General features: G+C 38.0%; 1 protein-coding gene across 2 annotated transcripts in view; it reads right to left on the bottom strand.

The window, feature by feature from the left end:
- Positions 1 to 21,240, bottom strand: part of LOC134572733 (protocadherin-11 X-linked-like) — a 1,192,750-nt gene extending 1,171,510 nt beyond the window's left edge. For both annotated transcript variants that reach the window (XM_063431865.1, XM_063431866.1), the window contains exon 1: positions 20,611 to 21,240. The gene's annotated coding sequence lies outside the window, so the exon portion shown is untranslated. The remainder of the gene's footprint in view (positions 1 to 20,610) is intronic.
- Between the last annotated feature and the right edge of the window lie 326 nt (positions 21,241 to 21,566).

The raw sequence follows: 21,566 nt of genomic DNA, 5'->3' as shown, positions 1-21,566 counted from the left end.
GAAAAACACCCTGCCTCAGTAAAAAGTATGTCAAGGTTAGTTAAAAAGTGTTTATTTAAATATATAAAACTGAGGAAAAGATTTAACACAGTCATGTAATCTACCAGTGATAGAGATGAGAAGTTCACCTTTAAATAGGTGTATGCTCATGCTGGTAAAATTGCAGGAAAAGAAACAAAAAGGTAAATAAAAATTAAAAAAAACAATTTGATAGCAGTTAAATGATACCATGGGCTGGGTAAAAGGTAGATCCAAATATGATTTTGAAAAGCTGGCAAAGCATCGTGGGAGTTGCGGTTCTTTACAGTCCAAGGATCTACCTGTTTGCCAGCCATGGATTATACATGTACAAGCAAATGGGCTACCGCATTAAAGGACTTATATTTTATATCCTATAAAGTGACCCTAAGATGCGTTGACTACGATATTTAAAAGATCACTATAGGGCCAGGAACACAAACATGTATTCCTGACCCTATAGGGTTAAAACCACCATCCAGCCCTTGGTCCCCTCATGCCTCCATAAATATAGTAACAATCTTACTGTATTTAAGCTTGAAGCTGTAACTCTGCATTCTGTTAGACTCAGAAAAACAAGCAGTGTGCTGACATCATCAGAAGTGGTAGCCTGATCCAATCACAATGCTTCCCCATAGAATTGGCTGAGACTGACAAGGAGGCAGATCAGGGGCAGAGCCAGCATGATTCAAACACAGCCCTGGCCAATCAGCATCTCCTTATAGAGATGAACTGAATCAATGAATCTCTATGAGGAAAGTTCAATGTCTGCATGCAGAGGGAGGAGACACTGAATGTTTGGATGCATTTTAGGCAGCCATGACCCAGGAAGGATCTCTAACAGCTATCTGAGGAGTGGCCAGTGAAGTTATCACTAGGCTGTAATGTAAACACTGCATTTTTTTCTGAAAAGACAGTGTTTACAGTAAAAAGCCTGAAGGTAATGATTCTGCTCACCAGAACAAATTCAATAAGACTATAGTGTCCCTTTAAAAAAAAAAAAAATGATTACATGCGAGTTATAGGCTTTTTTTTAAATGGACAATATAATGTTGCAAATATATGTCTTATTCTTCTTCTTACCTATAGGAGTTTATACTGTGACGTATAGTCGCCATATCCAACCTTAATGTTATACTCTCCTGGTAATTTGATGAATTAAAAGCAGTGCTTTTAGAAAAATACACAAAGTAAATTAAAAGTGACTGGATCCAATATTTTTTCACCAAGTCTAATTCTACAGCAATATGTGGAATCACACTTAGTAGAATAAATAACTTAGTAGGCTGTTAAAACTTGGACATGTTAATCTACTACAATGAGTGAGATCTGGTTTTGAAGGCAATGGATGTAACATCATTAACTACTGAGTCTCAACTAAATGGCTGTGTCAATCAAGATCGCAGAGGATAAATGTCTGCACCATTAAGTGAATGTGCTTGACTCATTAAGTTGGTGTCTCCTAGTGGCGAGACAAGTCGGGGAGGAAGCTTTCGGTGCTTTTAACCTTTTGGTAATAGCATGCTTTTAGTTTCCAGGCCTGTCAATCGTTTTCTTTATTCCAAGTTGTGAATAGTTCCCTGGTATATCAAAATGCCCACTGCAATTTTACATTTCAGCATATTGTAATTTGTTCTGAGACATGCAGGTAGTTATAGGGCATAAACACACCTTATTTAAAATCACTTCGGCATCCCAGGGCTATGAAGAAATGACAGAATTTAGCTAATCCTATGCTGCTACATCAAAACACATCATTTTAGAAGCTGACATTAAAGTAGAAAGATTATGCAAGAACTGCATTCAAGCTCTGGTCAAATTAATTACTGTTACTATAACCTGTTAATTCTTTAGGCAATGTTGCACAGACAATTTTTTAACCCTTACACTGCAAGAAACATATTTATAAACATTCCTATTAGTGCCAATTTTTATCACAGGGAATGGAATTGCAGCGCTTAACCCCTCCAAAACCAAAAAGATGTTACCAAGGACATTTTTCATAACCGGGTCCTGAACGTGTTACATATGAAATGTCAACTTAATATTTTTCATTGTTTTATATTGTGCTGGTTGTTGTAAACATTATCAATGTGTATGAGTGCATCGACTCAGTCTTTCTCTGACAACTAAGCTGGGTACTGTGCATCAGAATTTTGATGATGTAAATACAATTACTTTTCCAATGATTTCTCTTGTACAATGAAATTCATGAAGAGCTGCTGTTTTGTTTGATTTGGTGTGCTTGCCAGCACTGAGTCGTTGCCTTCAATGAGAGCTCAGTTTGTGATACCAACCCGAAACCATCAATTGGTTAATAATGTAAGCTTATTAATGCAACTTGGTATCGACAAACTTGTGAAAGCATGCTATTCATATATAGTCACACAATTTCACTGTCTGAAAGGAATCATGGGAATTTGAATTTACTTGGCATCAAAACATAAGTGGATCTCTGTTGTATGAAAGACATAGAAATGTAATCTCTGTTATTTATGACAAATTCAGCCACTGAATGTGCTGAGGGAAGGGAGTTCTATATAACTTTGAACCTCAGTATAGTAAAAATCTTCCAGAGATGCAGAACTGAGGAGACCCCTGTCACTGACTCAGGTATACTCACAAAAAAATCAGATCTATAAAGAGAATTGTGACCAGGGCCGGCCTTAGGCATTTAGACGCCCTGTGCGAAAAATCTTCACAGCGCCCCCCCCCCCGTCATCCATGTATGCTGTTATGTTTGTGTTGTCTGTGTATGTAATAGTACGTGTGATGACTGTGTGTGATATGTATGCTATGTGTGATATTTGTAATGGGTATATTAACAGTGTGTGATATGCGTGTATTGGTTGTATGTGACACACACACACACACAGAGTCAGACGGCCATACACACACAGGAAGACATCCACACACGCACAAGCAGACAGTCATACACACACACACAGGCAGACAGTCATATACACACACACACACACACGCAGACAGTCATACACACAGACACACACAGACACACACAGGCAGACAGTCATACACACAGAGGCAGACAGTCATACACACAGAGGCAGACAGTCATACACACAGAGGCAGTCATACACACAGAGGCAGTCATACACAGTCACACACACAGAGGCAGACAGTAATACACACAGACAAACACACAGAGGCATACAGTAATACACACAGACACACAGTGGCAGACAGTAATACACACAGACACACAGTGGCAGACAGTCATATACAGACACACGCAGACAGTCATACACACACACACACACACAGGCAGATAGTCACACACACAGAGGCAGACAGTAATACACACAGACAAACACACAGAGGCAGACAGTTATACACACACACACGCAGACAGTCATACACACACACAGACACACACAGGCAGATAGTCATACACACAGAGGCAGACAGTCATACACACAGACACACACACAGAGGCAGACAGTCATACACACAGACACACAGAGGCAGACAGTCATACACACAGACACACAGAGGCAGACAGTCATACACACACACACAGACAGTAACACACACACACACACACAGAGGCAGACAGTCATACACATAGGCAGAGAGTCACACTCACATGACAATCACACAGTTACCTGTGGAGTTAATTGTGGAGGCAGTGCAGCTCCTGGTGACCTGTGGGGAAGCAGGGACTCCTTCCTGCTTCCCCTGCAGCAGTTTTCCGGCGCTTTTAGCTCCGCCCCCGCCGCACGGTAAGCTCCGCCCCCGCTGCAAATTTAAAAAAAAAAAATTTTTTTTTTTTTTTTTTTTTTAAATCGGCTGTGCGGCCGCACGGCGCCCCCTGCTCCATGGCGCCCTGTGCGGCCGCACAGCTCGCACACCCCTAAGGCCGGCCCTGATTGTGACGGCAAGTCATTTATTGAAAACTACTTAAAGGTTGTTCCTGTCTGTTAGTTAAAGGAGCATCATGTTTCAAGTTAGCCAAAACTTAAAGAGACAATGTAGGCACCCAGATCACTTCAACTCATTGAAGTGGTGTGGGGGCATAGTCCCAGGCATTTAACCCTGCAAAGGTAATTATTGCAGTTTTTAATAGTGTCTACCAGACAGCCACGACGAACATTTAGCATCGCCTATTCGGTGATGGATGTCCTCACGCTTTGCATGAGAACATCCAGTGTCACCCAAAACCCTATAGGAAAGCATTATACATGCTTTTCTTTGGAGAAATACTAATGCTAGCGCGGGCATTGCCACACATCCGTATTAGGTCTCCCTGTCTGCTGACGTCGGTGGGTAGGAGCAAAGGTGGAGACCAAACCAGCACTAATAGACATCAGCGATGGACTCAGGTAAGTAGTGACAGAAGAGGTTTTTAACCCCTGCACCATTGGGGAGGAATGAGGGAGGGGGCACTATATGGATCTATAGTGCCTGGAAAACTACTTTTTTTCTGGCACTATAGTTTCCCTTTAAGCTAGTCAGGTAATACCGGAGTATAATTGCTAACTTGAACCCACCTGGACACTCTTTATGCTGATTGGTTAAGCAGCACCCCTTAAAGTGAAACTGTCATGCTATTTTACTTATGTTCTTTTAAAAGAGCTTGAAAGTCAATCTACATTGTGTTTGCAGTTTTGCTAGCAGCTGTATAGATTTGAAGAACAACCTATTTAAAACATTTTTTTTTTCTCCCATCTGCCTCTAAATTCCTTGGCAGTCACTCAAGGCCCCAGAACTGAGAGGCAGGTAGAGCAGGTAACTATGGTTGCTATGGTAACTCCCTATAGGAATGGAGTGACAAGATGTCAGTTCGTTCACATGTCTGGAAATGGAAATGAAGCCAGTGTGTTGGCATCATCAAGGAAGTGACCCCAAGCAGAGGAAATCAGTGAACAACTGAGAAGAAGCACAGGTGGACTGGAGGTGGCTGTTACAGAAATGTAACACCCACCTCTATAAAGAGATCACAGCGGGGGTGATCAGAGACAGAAACAAAAAGTAGCCTATTGCTACCAGAAAGGAGATCACTGTGCATGGGGCAGCCATGCTGACTGACAGCCTGGACCCTCAAGCAGACCATACACACAGCATTGCTGAAACACTTTGTGCATGGTCTTAGTGCCCAGTCCGATCCTTTATTTTGAAATCTGCCAGCAGATCTATTTTAGCTTGGACAGTACTCTAAAATGGCGGGTCTTATATTATATCAGGGGTCTTAAACTCTGCCCCATCAAATGTTCATGGATTTCAACGCCTAATATTCTTTGAATTAAATAGCCAGAGGATTGGAGCCGGATTATCCATAAGGTGACTATAGGCCCCAGAGTTAGAACAATTAATTTGATCTATGAATGGTGGCCTACAAACTGGTAACCTACCTAGGGTCATGTGGGATCTTAATCCATCTCTGAAGAGAACCATGGAAAGTGCAGTTCAGCAAAATCTGGGGTGCCAGAGTTTGAGACGATTACACTTTAAATGCTATATACATTGGAGGGAATAACATGCACTGTTTACTCTTGTTAAAAAATAAAAAATAAAATAACACTTTATAAAAAATATTCTATTATATATATACACTCTTCCTAAAGGTGGGACAAAGTCTCTTTACAATATACAAGTGTTTACTGCATTGAGTAAAGGTGGGGGTTCTTAAATCTGATGGGAACATGTGTCTCAATCTCTATACCTGGTACATGAAAGCGACTTGTCTGATCTCACGTAGAACAGAGCAAACAGTCCTTCTGGATACAATAAAACATGGGGGCAAATTGTAAATTCAACCATTATTCATATTCTACTTTCATTCCATAATTTTTTCCCTTACATTTTATTACTTGCTTCAGTCCAAGCCTGTGTTTTTCAGTGTAGCTATATTACTTTTTTTCTGGAGACATTGATACAGTGCCAGTGTCAAAAGGGGAATGACAATGCAAACATTAAGAGTCTACCACGAAAAATCAGACTAAACGAATCAATAAATATGAACATGTTACATCCTGGCACAAATAAATCTTATGTGAGGATCGGATGCGGATCTGCATTCATTTTTGTGTGTATCCTCTCTAGGGATTGCTACAAATGTATAAAGCAACTACAAGTGATTTTCCTAGGTAACAGAGGATGCCATATACAAATAATGTCATTGCTTCTCTCTCACCACCTACATTGACAGAGGAACATTACAGACTTCCAATTTTCAATTAATTTCTCTTTTTCTCCACTCTGTTATTGAGGTTATGTAAGGACTGGTATGATGTCATAGCTTGGCCAATAGCACAGTTGGTGGGATAATTCTGTAAATGATGTCATCTGGGTGGGGAGAGATGGCAAATGTCAAAACAATGCACCACCCTTAAGCCCCTAGTGCTCACATCATAAGTATTTGTAGATCATTGTTTTTTTTTTTTCTTAAAACTTGTGCATTATTAGTTTTTTTGTTTTTTTTTTCATAAACTGAATACACGAATATTATTTTTCAATGTGTAGTAAACCAGCCATAATTTGCCAGAGCAATGTGCTGTAAGTATACCTACGGGATTTCTTTCATGAACAATTGTGATCCTGATGCAAGAGGCAAAGCTAACTTTCAAATATGGGAAACTGAATTAAAGACGGGCAATTTGTATCAAGGGATTCTAGCATATTCCCCAAGGTGATGTTTATTATTACATCGACTGTTGTTACAGCTTTAAATACACAAACACATAATTAGTTCTATTGTTTGACAACTGTCCATTTAATTTCCTACATATGATGGAAATTAAATCAGTAAATGTGCTTAAAAATAAATACACACATAATGAATCAAAGAAAAACAAATGCTTAAAATAATTGCAAAATGCTAGAGTTTTGCCTTTGTTTATTTTACAGATGCTCGAAGACTTTTCGCTGCTTTTTGTATAATGTAAATCACACAATCTCAGTGGAAAACTGTTCAGGAAAGCCAAAAAAATAAATACATTTTTTTTAGGTGTATGTTCAAAATTTCCAAACGTTTAAAACACCTGAAGCAGGCCTTTCATTGATTATGTTTTAATAAAATTAGACAAACCTATTCACTGCACAGTGACTTGCCAGGAATTTAACCAGGAATTACAAATGTTGTAACATTTAAAGTAGCCAATTTGGAAAAAAAAACTTCCTCAGCTTCCTTTAAGCATCAGCTCTTTATTCTATAATTTTATTGTTACAGTCAATTCATGACAGCTCTCAGACAAGTGAATAATAACTCTGTTACTATGTTTATTAAAAATGCCTATATCCTGTTATTAGGAGTTCCTAAAACTCATTTAACTAAGTCATGCTAACTCATTCACTATCTATACATAACAGAAAGTAGGTATACATAATGTTAGCAAATGCAATTCCAGCATAGTTAGCAAGCACTGACCGCATGCAGACAACATTTGTATAGTTAGTAATCATTGACAGCATGCAGAAGAAGCACGCATTGTTAGCGATCACCAACAGCATGCATATTTAGAGAGAAGGGCCCAGGTGCAGGAATTTTTATGAGCCCACCATTAGACCACCAAGTAGACTCTACCAAGTACCCCTCCTTGCAGAAATGTATCTGTGTGCAGTGGCTGTGTTTAATGCAGGGTTGTGGGTGGTGCTAGTGATAGAGGCAGGAGGTTATTCACAGATACATATACTCTGCCACACACATTACTCATATATAGATACATGGATATACACTGCAGCATGCAGATACACACTGCCACACACATATAAAGGCATAGTTACACACACAATTACATATAAATGCACACACAGACAAACACAGACAGATAAACACACTGAAATAAACATAGCCACCCTGTTTTCCTGTCTTTTGTGTGCAAGAGGGTGGCTTCCATACATTCCAGTGGGAGAAGGATAATGGAGCTTGCTGGATCACTAGCTCACTCTTACCCCATGCGGCTCTCTGTGTGGGCCAAGAGGCAGTAAAGTGTAATCAATTTTTCCTTTCACATTGCTGTCAAGTGAGAGAGCAGACATGCAAGTCTTGTTCTGATCTGGCAGGTCCAGGGTTTTGGTCTCTCCAACCCAACAACAAAGCATTAACCCCTTAAGGACACAACTTCTGGAATAAAACGGAATCATGACGGAATATTTCCGTCATGTGTCCTTAAGTGGTTAAAAGGCCTGGCAATAGATGACACCTGTTATCAGATAATGGGCTGTAATGCCCTGGTTACAGTGCTGAGTGTGACAAACACCATATGGGCCCCTACTACCATGTTGGACCTGGTTCAGCTGCACCACTGGTAGTTCTGCACCTGATAAATACCAATCACTGACAGCATGTCAAATGGATCTTTCATAAGATCCATTTGACATCATTCATCTCTTGGTATATTCTGTAGTTTAGGGTGCCCAAAAGGTAGATCTCCAGATGCTTTAAAACTACAACTTCCATGCTGTTTTGCAATTCTAAAGTCATGCAAAGCATCTATTGAGTTGTAGTTCTACAACATCTGGGGATCTACCTTTTGGGCACCCCTGCCATAGATCATTGTCCCATAAACCATAATCTCATGGAATTCTGCATAGAGTAACATAAATATATAACAAGAGGTTCACACAACTACTGACCGGCCAAGAGATAATATGGTATGCTGGTGCCTTGGGATGAATTTTTGCCCACAAATGTGTGGATTACCAAATATATAGCTTGTGTCGGTTATTTGACCAAATTACATGACTTTTTGAATAGTTCAGTAGGCTTTAAATACAAACATATGTTAACAGGCTTATCTGAGCCTAGATTGGCCATGCATTTTTCATATTTTTCTGACTTGTTACCCCGAGAAAACAACTTGTAATTTCGAGACAACGACTTGTTATTTCGAGAAAACAACTTGTTTTCTTGAGATAGCAGTTTGTTTTCTTAAGAGATCTATACCTTTACAAACCTAAAATTGGATAAGCATCATGGGAAATTAAGGGATGACCATCATAGAAGTTAGGACATTATTATTAAATTTGCATGCTTCAGTACTGTCTTTGTGACTTTCAGGCTATCCAAAACCCCATAGGTTCTTTCTACAGCAATACATGATCGATTTGCTAATCAGCCTTTTTGTTTTAGAATTAAATTATATGGGTTGCGCCAAACTGCGGTATAGGCGAGGGCACTCAACAGTGAAGTTATATAATCCCTGCACAATGTGTCATAGTCTTTTTTTGATTATGATTTGTGAGAATAGATGAACTTCTATGTGGTTTTTCCAACATACATGCGAAAATAAAATGTGCAGTCAATACATTATCAAAGCAGAGATCAGTCATGTTTCTGCTGACATATAAAGTGTATCCAATTTAAAACGCCATCGCATTATACAAGAAGTTCTTATCTAGGGAAAATGATTCAAGTTTCTAAAAGAAAAAAAAAAAAAGATGCAGAAATCAAGTGGAAGTCATCACTGGATATGCACATGTTACTCTCAAAAACTAGATAAGAAAGTCTTGGTAACAAATTGAGAAAAATACGAACAATTAAAAAAAAAAACTAATTATTCCAATGTCAATGATTGAAATTCATAAAATTTACGGAACCTTCCTGCTTAGTGGTTTCTTTGAAAATGAGTGACTCACTGCTATAACTGCACCAATAGATATATTTGTCTAATTTATTTTATTGTTAAAGACAGAAGAAGCAATTAGAGATAAATTACAAGGAAACAGCCATCAGTAGAATAAAGCAATTTACTGTTTTATGTAACGGCTAAATTGCACACAACTTTAAGTTGATGTTTAGTATATCATTGGAAGTTCTTTATAAGGTAAAGTTCACAAATCTTAGCCATATTTTGCTTTGTTTTTTCAAACAAAAGAGACCTTTTGCTGCAGTAGCAGAAGCTGTGGTGTGACAATGCATATCTACAACAAGTACAAATGCTACCAGTCATGAGAAGCCTAAAATACCAAAAATCTATCTGTTTGCTGGTGGCCACCAATGTGGAAGAGTTTTCCGAAACTGATGTTACCAACATATTTTAGCTCACAAAGACAGCCTCTTCTCACATTCAGTCCATGCACAGAGTGGTTTTCAGGCTCCAACGCCAGTCAATTAATGCAAATACTTCGGAGGTATGGAGGTTCAGGATTACTGGTGGTTTATCTTAAGAATGGACTAGTGGTTCAGTGTGTGGCCCAAATGTCTCAGGGCTTTTTTTAACAAGAGTTTTGCGTGAATATACAGATTTCCAAGGTCATCTAGTCTAAACGTGACATCCATATATTTTTTTATATTTTAAAGAAATCACAAAGTTTGCTATTTAAATATTTAGATAATTCCTAGATATCTTTTTTTTACATAGGAAATACAATCGGGAGTCCAATCTTTTTAAAATAAAGTGAGGTTTTGAATAAAACATCAGATAGTGAATAAGACTTTTTACCATTCATACCTCTCTGTTATATACACAACACAGATTCACCTAGTCAAGAGTGTGTTTAAATTGGACTATAACCATACATGCTAATTAAAGAAAGGGATATTACTTAAAATAATGATGTATCTATCTTATAAGATAAGTGTTTGGTTTCAAGCAATTATGTACTGAGCCCATCAAGGGATTTATTCACTAAACTGGGAATTGTGGAGCATTGATAAGGAAATTGCAAATTTTGAGCCAGAATAGATGATCTAGGAAAAAATCCTTAATTCAGCTGTATTTCCGGCCTGGCTGCTTTGCAGTTCCCTTCAGTTCTTCACAATTCCCCAGTTTATTGAATTTATTGAATTAACCCCCTACCGTGCTTATTTCACAAACTGTGATTTCAACTCTCTGGAACATATGTGCTTTTATAAATACATGCATACAAACAAACAGACCACTTGACCTCAGAACACTTATATAATCTTCTACCAGCTAAAAAAAAAAATCATAAAAAAATATTTGCTTTAATTTCATTAGCAGATGAACGCCTGTTTTAATATGCACATTTATGTTATGTAAATATATTTTGTTTTAGGTAGCATTCATGGCCAAACTTGGCACTACAGATGGCTTTGAAATACATTTCCCATGATCCTTAGGTGGTATGAATGCTGGTTAATCATTGCCGTTATTATTTTTACAAAGTAAATCATCATGTGCCATTTAAAAAAATGTAGTTCACAAATATTTTCAGTGCCAAGGTCATATACATTACTGTTGTATAGGTGTATATTCTAAGAGAAATGTATACATGCGTTCTTGTATTTGTTTACATTTGTATAAATAATATATAAAAATGCAGAAGCCAGAGGTGCTTTCTAACCATATCTCTGTATACAACACATGCGCAACCACTTATAGTTATAAATAGTTGTTTATTCTTGTGTATATTCAGAAATCATTCTTCTTGCATAGTGATCCCCCACCACCTGCAGTGACTGTACGAGGGCTGATATCACAAGTTGTTACACCAGCAGCGTATGGCACCGTGCCCAGCTTCATACAGCAGAATGTCGAGAACTCAAAACAGAGCACTTTTAACCCCTTAAGGACACATGACATGTGTGACATGTCATGAATCCTTTTTATTCCAGAAGTTTGGTCCTTAAGGGGTTAAAGAGAGAGCAATGATACAGCTTGAAGCGGGTTTCTTTAAGACCTTTATTACAGCTGTTGTACCCTAACTGTCATACCACGGCAGGGTTTGCTTTACTTATTATGCTGAAGGGGTTAAAAACGCAAATAAACAAAATATCAATTTGTCCTCAATTTTACAGCAGATATTTAGTTGCCAAAAACATATGTTTGAATGTTCTCTTTTGGTCACTGACTAAGATTTTTGCATTAAAAAAATATATATTTTTTTTCTTATTCCATAAACCTCTGTTCAGATATGTAGCTTATCCTCCGCTGCAGTTCAAGTCATCACACAGGAGAATCAGAGCTGCTTAGTAAGCTGAAACACCAGCCATAGCGCAGCTCCTTTTTAATTTTACACAATCTGTTTTGCTGTTTTGTAAACTAGGCTGTGTGCAACAATATCTAGAGCCGTCAACTGAATTAACCTTCCTGCAAATACTGTTCTGGTTTTCTCCAGGGAAGGTGAGGGATGAACACGGTAGTTGTGAATGCACCATGCATATACCACACAGACAAGTTGGATTTTCCTAGACCTGCAAAGCAGGAAGTACAAATAACTGCTTTGATGTCAGAGAACCAGGGGGCAGGCCCATATCTGCATCAGATATAAGTCAATCTCTACTTAGAGAGAAGGAGCTGAGTATTCTGTGCCCCATCATCTTTGTGATCATGCAAACATGTTATGGTGCTTAGAGTAACCCTTTAACACACTATCATTACACAGTCGGATTGGCAAAGACTCACAGAGGAAATGAAAAGCATTAAAAGCATGAGAAAGAGACTTATTAGAGGCATCCTATTGTTTTCCCTGTTTATTTTTGGTTTGTTTTAATACATGCCATCATAATATGGACCCTTCTATCCATTTAGAAACTGTTAGAGGGAAATTACGTTTTGAGTCAAGACCGTTTTGGGCAAAACCTGTTTTGCCTCATCAACGACTTAGAAATGAAGTTTCAAAAACCTAGAAATTAATTCTTTGTTTTGCAAAAATGTCCAAAATCTAGTCTAAATGCAGTGCTATTTATATGGTCTATCAATCATGAAATTAGGCAAGAACTATAAATATGTTTGCCTTAAGAGCCATGGTACAGATTAAAGGCTGCTTATAAAGCCCATCACTCATGTTCCTCTTCTACGTCAACTGTAGTGTATGTAATGTAACCACTTCATGGTATGTCAAAACCCACTTGTAAAATGTAGGTCAAAAAGGCAGAGTTATAAGGGAGTCTTTGGGCCTTCATTTTGCACACTCTTTATTTAAAGGACCACTCTAGGCACCCAGACCACTTCAGCTTAATGAAGTGGTCTGGGTGCCAGGTCCAGCTAGGATTAACCCATTTTTTTTATAAACATAGCAGTTTCAGAGAAACTGCTATGTTTATAAATTGGTTAAGCCTTCCCCCTAATCCTCTAGTGGCTGTCTCACTGACAGCCGCTAGAGGCGCTTGCGTGATTCTCACTGTGAAAATCACAGTGAGAGCACGCACGCGTCCATAGGAAAGCATTGTAAATGCTTTTCTATGCGACCGGCTGAATGCGCGTGCAGCTCTTGCCGCGCGTGCACATTAAGCCGGCGGGGCGGAGAGGAGGCGGAGAGGAGGAGGAGAACTCCCCGCCCAGCGCTGGAAAAAGGTAAGTTTTACCCCTTTTCCCCTTTCCAGAGCTGGGCGGGAGGGGGACCCTGAGGGTGGGGGCACCCTCAGGGCACTCTAGTGCCAGGAAAACGAGTATGTTTTCCTGGCACTAGAGTGGTCCTTTAATATATCCCCTTAATATAACAATAATTACTAATACTCAAGGACTGACCTGCTTTGTAGCAGACATCCCATTGTAAGACAAAAGTGTATAATCTTGGTTTTAATACCAAAAAAAAAATAGTTTTTTTGTAAAAATAAGCCTGCATTGTGTTGCCTTTGACTTGTATTGTTGCCAAAAATTTTTTATTTATTTTGATAAAAAGAGTCTTGTATTACAAAGCCTGCTTTTTTTTTTTTTTTTGGTGCAGTCGTAACAGTTAACAAAAGTTTATATTAAATAGGTCAGCCGATCTTTCATTTTTTGATTGTATATTGTAGGGAATCTCTGAGGAGTTGACCCTTTGCAACCTTTGCAAACTGACTGCATTATTATGTAATTACTATTTTAGTAAGTGTTAACGTTCTAATAGATAAAAAGAAGAAAAAAAAAGAACTCTTCTTCTATGCCAAATTGAAATACATCTACAACAGCAGCCTTCACAAGTACAGCAGACATGTTCAGATGTATAAAGAGTCAGTATATATTCTGGGGATGTGAGGCTAATTTAAAGTCGTTCGGCACTGTAACATATTCCTCTATCATTGCATATGACTTGGTTCATGGGAAACTGTCAGGAACTAATTTTCCTTATCCTGATATTGACAGAAGGGATGGCTTACTGATTTACTCCCTCAACCAATTATGGATTGTGAGAATTAATGTAATAACTGGTATTGATACGGGGTTATAAACGAGTAAAATATAGCATCCAATTAAATCCGATAAATAGCTAGTGCAAGGTAGGGTCTAAAATTAAAATGTGTCATGCGAACGAACAGCTCCTGGATTGAAAATTAACCCATTGAGGATCAGTAACTTTATGGGTTGTCATCACCATCTGGTCTCTAAAGACTTTATTGCCTGCAGGGAATTTCCTGCTTATCGAGCGGTGGAAGCTCTGCTATCATTAAACGAGCAGAACATTTCATTTTGAAATAGGATTTATAAAGGCCAGGCTGTTATGATGGCATAGACATTCTTTGGTCCATAAAGGGTTAAATAAGCATGAAAAATGTTGATCTTTATAACAATGGTGACAAGGAAATGTCACTGGAAGGCAATCAGTAGAATCCCAGTCTGACCTTCATTGGGTAATTTTTACACGGGTTACAGAAATCGGGCTAGTGACAGCGGTTAAAGTCTACTTGCTAAATTGTAGCAATCACTTTTTTTTACTCTTTGGTACAATGTACATTTTTGTTAACTCTGGATAGGGAACATGGTATACTGCAAATTAAATCTTATTCACGATGCATATTGTACTTTTAAGTTTATCATATTTTTTTTTTTTTCTCTCCCAACAGGACATCACTTGCCTCAATGTTTAAAAAAATCTGGTCAATATTTCTGGTCAAAAACTGGAACAGTTCTGTAAAAAAAGTGTTATGTATTGAGAAATCAACCATAGATGTTCATATGGGTTCTGTGGATATGGACTAACACTTTGCTCCAAAATGTATTTGGTTTTCTTTAATAAAGGTGTCTCAGTGCGTCCACTTACCACAGTATGGATAATAGAAAAAAAAGAGAACTATCGGTTTGTTCACAATGTTATTGTATTTACATAATAACATTGATTTGGCTCCTAACATCACGTTGACAAATCTTTCCATACATACAATCTGAATAAGTTACTTCATCTTTAATACAGTTCCTTCTGAAATATGATGGTAGGGAAAATGGCATTCAAGCTATAATGATTTATATGTGCATTGCAAAGCAAAGATACAAGACACTGAAACGAAGATGTATCTGTGATACATTTTAATTTATTAGACTTGGGAAAAGCTCAACCTACGCTCCTGCATAATTCTTTCTACCGTTATCTGTTCCAGAATTTGCCACAGCCGAGAGAAGTCCATCATCCTAAGTCTAGCCCTCTGTGCCTGTAATTATGTGTTTAGAAGTAACAAAATAAATGATAGGAATGATTTTTCAAAAATAATTTGCTGATTTTCACTTTATCTTACTTTTAAGCTCATCTAGCAATAACAAACATCAAAATTTCTGTCCCACCAATGGCCAAAGGGCAGAAGATGCATGCTGTGATTGCTATAGCAATACTGCAGTATTCACACCAAGCAAAAAAAAACTAAACACTGGTGAGTGAAGATGTTGGCAAATTAGCATACCACATCTGACTACCCATCTCTTACAATAGAATCAAATGCAATAAATATTTGATCACAATATCGAGCAGATATGGCCTCTAAAAGCCTTCATGGCTAGGTGATCTTGATACCCATTGCTTCATAACAAACAGTCCACCTCACTGGCACCTAGATCGTTAGTCTAGATTCCCCAAATCAGTGTTTCTCAATTCAATTCACAATGATACAGAATTCAGAAAATAACCAGCTCTGTTTACAAGTCCACCAAACCTGGCCCAGTGGTGGCCCTTTTAGGTCGGTTTGAGAAGCATTGGCAAAGCTCACCAAATCGGATGTGACTGGAGCTGTCATGATGCCTGTTGATTTATTCCATGGTTGCATTTCATGTTTCCAACTTAGAAGCAAATAACATCTACCACGCTACATAAATATCAGAATTAGATCTTTGTATTCGGGCAACCATATTGACATATAGCTCTATTACTGTGTATTACCGCGAGTTAACAGCTCTTCATGTATATCAGGTAATTGCTCATTAAGTTGTTAGAATGATAAAACATATGAAGAGGGGTCCCTGAGGATGACCAAGTATAAACACATGCACAAAGATATACATTTATTTACTGAAAGAATCACATCTGTTAACGAGAAAAACACCACCATACAACTGAAGTTAAATCAATGTGCTTTATGATAGAGGATATTGAAGTATAAGACCGTACCATATCTTTAACACAGATCACTGGTAGTTTACAAAAAAAAAATATGTTGTATAGATCAACAACTGCACTTATTGTTCTAATAATGAACTCAACGTATGACTACGATAAGAAAAAAATAGAACTGCAAACAGTTAGCTGGTTGACTGGTTTAAGCAAGAAAATATCTCCCTTGGCAAATATGTCTACACCAGTGCAGTTGGATGTCCCGGGCAGAAAACTCTGACAAATAACCTCAGACTGTCAGTGATACATTTTGTCAACATAAAACGCTTGACTATCTTAGATAAAAACAAACAGGTTAGTAGAGGGATATAACGTAAATCAAATTGAGAGCAGGGAAACATAGGGTAGATTATACCTGGACCAGGTTTAATATTTGGTGCAGACAATCCCTTTTGTCTATAATGTCATTATTACTGAACTAAAGACTGACTATGGCATTCATTGCACTAGTTTTTGTATTAACCATTTAAGACACAGATGCAGTATGAACACATCGTAAACCATTGGAAAAAGCTTCCATTTTTGGCTTACAATGTAGGTGTTTGCTTATATAAAAAAATAAATTGCAAAGCCAATTGAAATGGATTATTCCATTAACAAGAGATGTAAATGCTAATTTCGGAAAACACTTGACATCATATCTACAAATGTGTCTCCTTATTGCTATTATTCTAATGTGATCCCTAATTAGTATCTTTTATGCTATGATATGTGGTAACTGTTGCTACAACGATGAAAACGGTAGTTTTCTGTAACATTAATAATTTCTTTCAATGCTCGCCTCAATAACAATAATTCATAAACCTTTCCTGATATGGTAGATTTAAAAGCAGTCTAGAACACAATGCAAACCCATTACAAACAAGTCAAAATCTCTAATTTAGATGTCTTTGGAGACAACACATGCAAAGAGTGTTGGACATAGTTTGAAAATTCATATCCTGCTAATCCGCCACTTATTTGCTGTGTAGCACATTAGAAACAATTACATGGGCAGTTTAAATCCTTCAACAAAGGCACTTTTGAAGAAGTAAAAAGGAGAATACGGAAATAGATCAAGCTTTTATGGCTTCTGGCAACTTATTCTGGTAATTCGTGGAACATAATTGAAAAAAATCTGCCTTTTAAACTATCATCTTTTGTTCTTTTAAGAAAATTGGCAATAACGCAGACATTTCCCAGCATAACGCAAATGTACGTTCAAAGCTGAATTCCCACCATAAAAGGTACTTCTTTGGATTTTGGTGTTGGACCTCTACCAACGTGAAATGATTTTGAATCAATCACACAAATAACGTTTGAATCAAAGACTATCTTTGATGATCTGATTGCAATTCTGTTCTATATCACTGTAGAAGACAAGATTCACTGCCTATCCATGTTCGATACACAAGACCTTTGGTGGAAAGCTTTCAAACATAAAGCATTAAGTCTTGCTCATGAACTTCTTTATATCCCTGGTCTATGTAGAATACAAATTCACTACAAGTCTACAGGTTCGGATCTTTGATCTCCCTTATTACAGGAGCTGTGAGGTATAAAACCAATTTCACTCAACAGATGACACAACACTGCATATAAATTATCATTCAACCATTGGATGTCTTTCTCAACTCTTCAATTGAAGAACCTGTTTTGGTTGAGAAATGTAGGTACGGCTGGGGTGAGAGAAAAGATGCTTCTTAACCCTAACATAGACAGATAGCATTTTAAGGTATTGATCTTATACAGAAATAGTTGAATAGCATCTATACAATTAATCTTTTTAACAAGAAACCTATTACGAGCTGAATCTAGGATCCAAACATCCAACCAAACAGTAAACAAGCAGAGAACTCGTACTACACTATAGTAAATATCAATTTGTATTAGGACTTCATATTCTGCTATGAAATTCGTCTTCACAGACTAAATGTGGCTCGTGCTATGATATCCACAAAAACTCAGTGGGATGCCATGACAATCTGGGTATTTTGCAGAAGATATTTTTTTTTCCATTTATCTTGCTTCCTACATTAAGGTTTGCTTGATTAAACCACAAGTGAGTTGTTGTTGTTTTTTTACATATATTTTTTTTTTCAAATTCCAACATACTGTTTATTTCTATGCACACTGAATTTCTATGCATATGAACACTGAAGAGAACATTTTAGATTTGTCTCAAAATTCTACCTTTTGTTTGCCAAATAACACGGAACTCATACTACCACTAATGGACAGGTTATGTATCATAGGGAGAAATACATACACCTTGGAAGTGGAAAGGTGCATGTTTTTCGCAATTAGAAAACAATTTTGGTGCCATCTACTATCCAACCATTTTGGTGACAGACTGGACTGAAATGTTTCTGCCTCTCCGAGGATTAAGTATTCATAAACGTGCTAAACGCAGATATATATATATATATATATATATATTAGTCTGCTATATTAATATATATATATATATATATATAAGTCCGCTTCCCTTTGGCGTGGAAAATGGACCCCATGTATGCCAGGTTGCACACTTTGCACTATTCAATGGAATTTAAAACTTCACATAAGATTGATGCCCAGGTAAAGGTCTGCATTATGTAGTATTCAAACGAGTGTGGCAAACGTTTTATTCTTACATTGATTTTACCTGGACACTACTTGTGTGTTGAATATATCCACGGTACAGACATTAATCAATATCACCCTGCAGAGAATGGGAAGAGAATTCATATGCCTTCTATAGGCTGAATTTAACTAATTGAGTTTCAGATCTAGGCAAGCAATGCATTGTGTAATGTGTAGCACCCCCATCTGGTTATCAGAGGGTTAATGCATCACATTTGTTTAGAAAAAAAAAAAAAGTTTGAATCATTGTGCTATTTTTTTTTTGTAACCCCATTTTATTAAAACTACAAATCGTCTTAAGAAATATGTTGGACCTTCAGAAATCCAATAGCAGCAATACGTATAATATTCAAAGAATGCAGTATCCTCTAGCTTAGGGATATATCTGGTGTCAGATGGCAATATCTGGATAGGAATTATTTGTCTGTTGGAAGAAAATTCTCAGTAGCTCAACATACTGTGATGCTCAAAAAAAAAAAATGATCTCAGATGAAGCAGGGTTTGTTCATTCACAGACATACGGCAAACTGGCTGCTGGAGTGAATTGGACTTGGTTCCTCCACTTAAATATAGAATACACATAATTCTATGGGAGAACATGATTTACTGTTACACACACTTTCATGAGAGATATGTATTCCTTAACACATGCACACACTTACACACACACACACACACACACACACACATATATATATAAATAGGTGTGTGAGTGTGTGAGTGCATTTTATGTTTAAATATGTGTGTAGGCATGTATGTGTATATATGATTGTGTATTTGTGTATTCATGTGTGTATATCTATACACACACACACAATGCCACATATATCGTATCATGAAGAGTTGGATTGCTTGCACACATTGCAAGCAGGTTAATGCTGGTCTTACTGTGCAGTATAAGTAGATTGAGAAGCTGATCCTGCCTTGCTCAGATCTCCCTATTAGTCCCCTACCAGTTGCTTTTCCTCACAAGCTTTTAATACAATGAGCTTTTTTTTATTTCATCCAACATGTAGTGGGCACATCAAGTGGCATTGCACCTCTTCCTCCCCATCACCTCTCCTTTCCAGGCTGTCAGTGCTGCAGCCCACTCACTGAGTGTCCCCTGGCCAGCTTTCTAGCTGCAGACCATCACTGCAATCCCACTCATCACTCCCCTCACCATCAATTTATCTCTCAACTAAGCACATCTAACACTATGAAACCTACACTGATATATATATACAGATATATACTGCCTGCAATTATACCAGAATATAACAAAACCCTACATTACACGAAGTCTCACCTGGTTCTTTACAGGAAGATGCTGTGTGCTAAGCTTTATGATCTCTCCCTGTGGCAATCTGTCTAATATTTGTACATTGTGCCAATGCTTACAACATTTACAGGTTTATGTTTTTTGGTTTTTTTTCAAACCCTAATATATAGATAGGTAGATTCTTGGGGCAGAGTAAGGTGTCTTATCTCAGATCATCTACAACACAGCCAGTTACTTCCACCTCTGCAAAATCCCAAGTTTAATTGGCCAGGGCATCATAACATGTGTGTGAAGCAGTAGCAGCTCTGAATCAAAGTCTCTTCAATAGCAGTCACTTACATTTGCATCTGAAGGCACTTCTTAACAATGAACACTTTCATCTGACTTGACTGTATTGCGCCTGGAATCCTAATTCAGAGTTGAGTAACTGCATATATGCTTTATCTACTGGCTCTCTCTATAGGATGCTCGCCGGGAGCTGAGCTCAGTGGGAGTCGTTGCCTCCTTACCTTTAATTCCAGTTGGGTAAAAATTGTAGTATAGCTACTAAACAGCAGCTCTTCTTCAACATCATCTACACTATGGGAGTCCTCCTCAGGTGCTTGGAAGTTGAACCATTCAAAGCTAACCCTTGATCCAATAGCTCCTTCTTCATTCCATGGAAGCCCACATCAGCACCAACCTCGGTACCAGACACTGGCACAATAGGTATGCCTGCTTATCCAAAGTTCAAGATGAGTTTTCTCACCTTAATGATCAGGGGGAAAGGGTGCTGGGTCTTGTTCTGCTTAATTCCCAATATAAGGATCCCTCATCACAGGGAGCTGGTACCTCTTATCCAAAGCTCAAAAGTCTGCAAAGCACAAGTTGGCAAATATCAGCCCTCTGTATAGCAGTCTGTCAGCAGCAGTCCATGAATCTATCCTTTTTCTTTTCTGATTTTTTTTTTTTTCTTCAGGAAAAGTGGGATGAACAAGAGTGAATGAAAGTGATCTTGTGAATCAGAAGTGGAGGCTCTGGAGACAGATCCCTTGGTCACTGGAGATGTGGTGGTCAGAGCAGCGCAGCCTGCCTTGCAGTGACAGGGATGTGTGTCTGCTGGAGAGACCTCAGAGTGTACAAGCACAGAAGCAGCTCAGCCCTGCTGTCTGAACTAAGCACTGGTCCTAGTTGCCAGCATTCCTCTCAATCACTGACATCACCAGTAGGAGGGGCTTCGCATGCAAATCATAGAACCTTTCCCCAGCAGTTTTTTTTTTCTCTTCTTCTTAAAGGTATCCCTAGCTGTTTGCTTCCACCATCAGTCCAGTTGTAGCAAATCATGACTGCAGCAGCATCATCTCAGAATCGAGAGTCTGCAATATCCTCACTCTCTCTCTTTTGGTCTAAGGATGTGTATTTTTTTTTTTTTTAAAGGATTTATATGGAAATATGGAATGGGTGATGTTTCTGTGTGCAAGGGAAT

Source organism: Pelobates fuscus, chromosome 9, assembly GCF_036172605.1.
Source record: "Pelobates fuscus isolate aPelFus1 chromosome 9, aPelFus1.pri, whole genome shotgun sequence".
NCBI lineage: Eukaryota > Metazoa > Chordata > Amphibia > Anura > Pelobatidae > Pelobates > Pelobates fuscus.
Note: the sequence above shows the minus strand (reverse complement) of the source record. Positions and strands in the feature narration are given on the sequence as shown.